Raw genomic sequence first — 6,363 nt, 5'->3', positions numbered from 1 at the left:
AATGTGCCTTTCTTCTTTCACTTGCTTCCTTTTAATGTTGTTTCTGTATCACATACATGAATTGAGGAAAGAATTTGGCTTAGTATTTCCTTTTACTTCTCCCCCTGGCCTTGGGAGTTTCACCATTTGAGGTACCACTCAAAACCATTTAGCAGAAGTGTTTATAACATTAAGAAATCTATCTACTGCTGTTGTCTTACAGAAATATACTTTCCAGCATCTGAACTTGTTCTGCAAAGTCAGTAGTCTTTTTATTAACAACTACTCCTGAATTTCCAGCCAAACACACTTTGTATTCATAGAGCAAATACAATTAAGAGGTAGTCTTTTCACTTTGTGAACTATTAAAGCAATACTTCGTGGTTGCTCTAAGTGATTGGCAACTTAGGCTTAAGCAAGGGACATAAAACATACTTCAGCTACATCCTTGTAAAATGGAAGCAGCAGAGTCAGACCAGTGCAGAATGAGTGCAAAGGATGAAGGGGTCATGAACAAACTCCAAAAGTTACCTTTGACTTGCATTTGTAAAATGAACAATTTTTTTTCTTTTTTCTTTTTTTACATGATAGCATATGAGGAAACTTAAGTATAGCTGTTTGAAGGCAACTGATTACTTACCGAATTATACTCCGAATCATGAGATTAGATTGGTAATTAGGTTTAAACCCATCTAGAAACCTTGTTTTAAGAGGCAAGTTGAGAGCAGTCGTCTAGAACTGTCACTTGTTACATTAAAATAACAATATAGCATGTGACTTGCAATGCAACAAGTGTTGTGAAGTAACAGTTGGGCTGTGACCTGTCTGTTTAGCTGTAAGTAGAAGGTTGATGCTTCTTTTAGTTTCATTTTGATAGTCAACAATGCCATGTAAGAATACACAATGTCTTGTAACTGTTTGGCTACTCTAGCTCTTGGAGCAGCATGGTAGGCATTCTAGCAGAAGAGGTGTGAAAGTTCATCTGCCTGCATAATTCTTGTATGAACTCACTTCAGTGACACATTCTCCTGCAGGGTTAAATTTCAGTTGAGGACATGCATCTCTGACATCATGTAACAAAAATATTTAAATCAAGGAAAATCAGCCATGAGTTCGTGCAGTTAAGCTATAAACAAGGTCTGTGGGAGCTGTGAGGCTCTGTCTCCTTCTGGTTTCTCTTGGTAGCCCAGTAAACTAACTCAGATCAAAACCACCTCATTAGTTGAGATGGTAATGTGGAAATTCAGATTATAGTCATAAAAACATACCATTTACAGGAAGTTAAGCAGGTGCTATCCTTGTAAAATGTGTCATTCACTGCTAATGGAGCCTGATTCATGTTACACCATTCAGTGCTGGTCAGAGTAGGTGGAGTCAAATTTAATTACAACTTTTTTTTTTTTTTTTTTAAAGAAGCAAAGTTAGAGGTAGAGTTACACTCCACTAAGCGGTACTTTAAAAGTTGATTATTTAAGTCCGTGATGATACTGCAGATTAGGTACTACTCAAAATGAAGCAAGGTTTCATGATCTGGCCTAATAAGGGAAAGCAGATTTGGCAGTCCTGGAGCTGCAAGGCTGTTGCTCTGAGTCATAGTCTCTCTTTGTTTCCTCTGTTGCTCAAGAGTAAACTACACCCAGTCCAGCATATATGTCTTGACGCATCAGCATAGCTACAAATTCGGCATGTGGGCTGGGAGGAGGGAGTTGTGAAGGAGGGAACAGATGGAAGATTCCCTCCCATTCCCTGTAAACATCTGAGCTGTGCTTTGCAGAGCTTCCTTGCATCGGTACCAATGATGTGGCTATCTGGCAGAGGAGAGGAAAAGGCTTCTCTATTACCTGCTGTTTTGGCAGTGTGTTACTAGTTGGTTTGTGGTTTGACCCTGGATAACTAACTGGAAACTTGGCTTTGAAACTGGTAGAAAGTAGAGTTTTAATACTAGGGATAAGAATTATGTTACATTGTATCACATAACTTTTCAAACACAGCCATGTACAACAAACGTCAAATGTGCTGTGGAATACAAGGTGTTCAAATACACACACTGCATTTGCAGTAGCCTTTTAAAAATATGAAAATACCCTAAAGATTTTAATTAAAAAAAAGAAACTGTGTTGCTCATTTTGAGTAAATGTCAAGCATTTAATTTATTCAAGAAGCAAATAATCACCAAGTCAATGAAAGACACTCTTCAAGTCATTTAAAAGTAGCAAGAGGGATATGAAAAGCCTGTACATGGAATCACTGTAGAAGCTTAGGCTATTTTCTGATTGCGCTATCTTGTCCAGCTAGTGATATTTTAAATACCAGTAGTGGCCTGTTCCCTATATTTAAACTACCACAGCAGCGAGGCATTGTGTTTCCTATAAATACAGCGTTTTGGCTATTTCCACAGGGCCAAATAGCCATCTCCTGAGGAAGGGGCAGCAGATTGTGACATGGCCCCCAAGGGCATGCTGAGGCAGACCTGTGGCACTCTCCGGTGTCCGAGTCCTCCCTTTCTCCAGGAAGAGGCAAAGCCCTTTCCCTGGGATATGTTTTACTTCCAACTTCGTGTTAGCTCAGCTGTGTTTGCAGACAAGTTGAGGAAGGAAAGAAGCATGTGTGAAACTCCACCCAGAAGGCAGGGAAGCAGCAGGGCAGTGTGCAGAGTCATGCCACTGCACTCTGGTAGCAATGTCAGCCAGCCCAGGAAGCCCTAGTCTCAGTATTGGTATCCTCTGAGGATATCACATGGCGCTTCTTAAAATGATAGTTGAAATAATAAAAAAAAAAGCTTCTGGTGGCTGGCATATCGCTGTTGAAGAGAACAAAGATTAATCAAGGTATGCTTACGAGATTTTAATTGGCTAGGTTTTCAGTCGCCCTCCTTAGATGTGCATGTATTGATCTTTTAAAATACGCAGGTAACCAAATAAAAGACACTACTGCATCATGAACTTAAGACGTACACAAACATGAGGGCAAAACGGGCTCAGACTAAAAGACTAGTTACAGGCAGTAACTGCTGTGCTTTTAGTCCTGTTGTGTCCGAGTAATGAAATGCAGATGTCTTACAAAACTGCAATCTAAATCATTACCTATAAACATTTAATATTGGATCAATTTTTGGTATTGTACAGAAGCTCATATTGATCAATAACAGTTTTTTTCTGACAAATTCAGCCCTTTGAGGCCACTTGGGTAAAGGAGGCTTTCAGAAAAAGCTTATCTGAGCTCAGTAGCACTGGCTGCAGAATACAGATTAAAGCCATGTTAACTATACAAAATATGATTTCCTGGGGTCTTAACATAACTATTAAAGATTCAAAATGCAAATTTCTCTGGATATATAATGCTATTGTTAATGAAATGTGAACACAATCATTTTAGCAATAGAATGAACTTGTCCGTTTAAACTTTTTAATCTAAAGCATTTGCTTAAAGATAAATGGATGACACTAAGGTACGCCTTGCTGCACAATGGAAGAACCTTTCATACTGGATAATTCGGATTTCCTAGCTCTACACAAACAACGCATCCATAGTGTTGTGTATGATACCAGTCCACACTCCCGTGTTCGCTAAGTGAATGTGAACAGTCTGTCCACGCTTTGTAACACTAGATACAATCGAAATGGTATGCCAGCCAGTGTAATCCAAAGCAAGAGTTATTTTAAGGTGGGCAGGGAGCTGCTTACAAAGCAGTGGAACATACCAATTCTCAGTCAAATACCTTTCCAGAATTTATAAATAATCAACTTGTAAAAAATAAAGAGGGTAAAAATTGGAAGCTAGTTTAGACGTTGCCTACCATAAATTTCACTGCAGTCTCCAGAAGGTGGGAATCTGTACAAAGGGAGGGAACAGGTCCAGCCTCCAGTTTACATATGCCCCTGCACCAGCAAACTGGGAGGGGAAGCAGAAGTAGAGGATCTCACATCAAATTTCAGATTATGAAAAGTGCATTTGACGCATATTGCAGAAAAGAATTCTAAAAGGCAACGATCTGTAAAGACAAACTTCGCGTTTCAGAATTAAATATGGAGTATGGAGTTCTTCATCTATGGTCCTTTACGTTTGACATCTACAGACGGACTGTGCGGTGTTCTGTGATGTGTTCCACAAAAAACCCAGAAACCACTGTTAGAACTTGCACCAATTCATAGCGTTGTTGGAAGTCTTGGTAAAAAGGCTGGAGACTGAACAGACAAGAAAACAAGTAGCTTCTCCTAATGAGAAATGGTACCTCTTCTAGGAATGAGGTGAGCAGGCAAGAAAATGTAACAAACTTTGAAGCGTTACTGCTTCTGTTATATCTACTCGGTGGATACAAGATCTGTCTGCAGGGCTGTTCAGCTGCCTTCACAAATATAAAACGGATTTTAAAAAATGGGGGGTTACCTCAGTTTTAAAACAATACAAGAGATACACTGAAATCGGCAACAAAGGGGTATGGAATTTTTCCTGGCTTTGCTGTATTTCTGCAGCACCTGACAGTGAACAGATTAAATTTGCAAAATCACCTGCATGGATTACTTGAAGCCCTGATATATTGCTTATCATCATTTGGTACAATTTGAGTTCCCGTCCATTTCTGTCCTGTCAGGGAAGCTCGGCTCCTTCCATTTACACAAATGAGCAATGTCTGGAGTTACGCTCTTGTGCGTTTCCCCAGGGTTGGCAGGCAGATGATGGATGTTTTCTGCAGCCCATATAAATCATATAAATCTGTAGCAAAGAATATGAGTCAGTAGTCTCTCTTGCCTCTCCAAGTGCACAGCTCAGAGTAAAATCTGCTAGTAAGAGCTGTAACATTTAATGCAGTGCGAGTTTTTCTATTTTATTTAAATACAATCAAGATTAAACCAAGGAAAACCTAAAGCAGTGTTGCCCAGCAGCAAAAAATACAGAGATTTTTACTTCCAAAGGATTGATGAAATGCTAACACATACCCCTAGTTAAGCATTGCAGTAGGTATTGGTGGTTATTTGGACCCCAGGACCTTCCCTTAGTGTCATCATTTCTGACGAGCTCTTGTGTCATCTCCATTCCTGCTCTCCACTGCTTTTCCAACTACTGTGAAATTCTTTCCCTTGTCTTATTACCTCTCAGAAAGGATGAGATGGAGCAGACTGGCATGTGATGATTTAACAGTTCAGAGACCTTGGTCAAAAAAAGTTGTGAGTTCAACCCTTAATTCATTTCTCCAATTCAAGGTGATCTTGATCCTCAGCCATGAAATTCCAATGTTTATCAAAATTTCTGCGTGCCTGGATACCAGGTACAAAGCCAACTCTTAAGAGGGAACATGCCTGCAAGCATGAGGACAAAGATGAAGGTAACTAATTCAGTCCAGATTGGGCTTCTCTCCACCCAAAATACTGAAATCATGTAATTCACTTTAAAACTTCAAAGTTTTGCACTTTTGAAATGTGGAAGCATCTGCAACAGGTGCTGAAAGCGTACAGAAACACTACCAGCTTTTAAATGGCCTTATTTAAGTATGTTACTCAGTTTTGAGGGTTGTACAAAGAAAGAAAAAAATACTAGCAGTGCATCCTGACAAAGAATAAAACTTCTGCATCAGAGATATTTTGTCATTCTTAACAACAGCTACTTCAAAATGCTACTCCACGAAAAAAAGCATCAGTACTGAGATTTAACTGTATGGCTATATTAGATTACACTGAAAAAAAGATATAAGGTAGAAAGGGTTGTATAACAATATCATAAACAAATATTGCTGCCTAGAAACAGCAGGCATAGACACATTAAAATATTTAAGGTACCTTAAATATTAACTACCTAGCAACAAGTCCCTGATTACTTCAAGGAAAATATGCACTACTAGGGAAGGCAGAAATCACAGTGATCATTATTATTATTACACTTTTTTTTTTTTTTTACAGTACCAATTAGACACGTTGCTCTTGTTGCATAACATACAATTACATGCATAGGGAATCCCTGCCTTAAATAGTTTATGCTTGACTACACTAAGAAGCAATATATGGCTATGAAATTACAGCATACGTATTTGATGGAGCTGAGAAACTGGCTTTCTGCATCACCGAGTCCCAGTTCCTCCTCTGCCTCTGCTCTACAGTGTGACCAACCAACTCACCGATGTCCACGCGCTCCTATTTTGGTGTTGGCAATTATAACGTTGTCCATAGCACAGGCAAATGCAATCTGAAGAACGTTACATGACGCCCTTTGAGAAGAGAACCAGGACGGGCTGTGAGTCTTACTTCCCTCACCGTTGCTCATGTCACTTAACGTGCCCGTATGTCACTCCCGCGGTGACTTACGGTCCACTCGCATGAGGAGCTGCCCAGGTTGCAGCTCAGCACGGGTAAGTCTTCCTGCACCGCCACGATGCGTTCCAAGCGTATGAGC

Source organism: Falco cherrug, chromosome 9 (assembly GCF_023634085.1).
Source record: "Falco cherrug isolate bFalChe1 chromosome 9, bFalChe1.pri, whole genome shotgun sequence".
In the NCBI taxonomy this organism is placed as follows: Eukaryota; Metazoa; Chordata; class Aves; order Falconiformes; family Falconidae; genus Falco; species Falco cherrug.
This window is presented reverse-complemented; position numbering follows the sequence as displayed.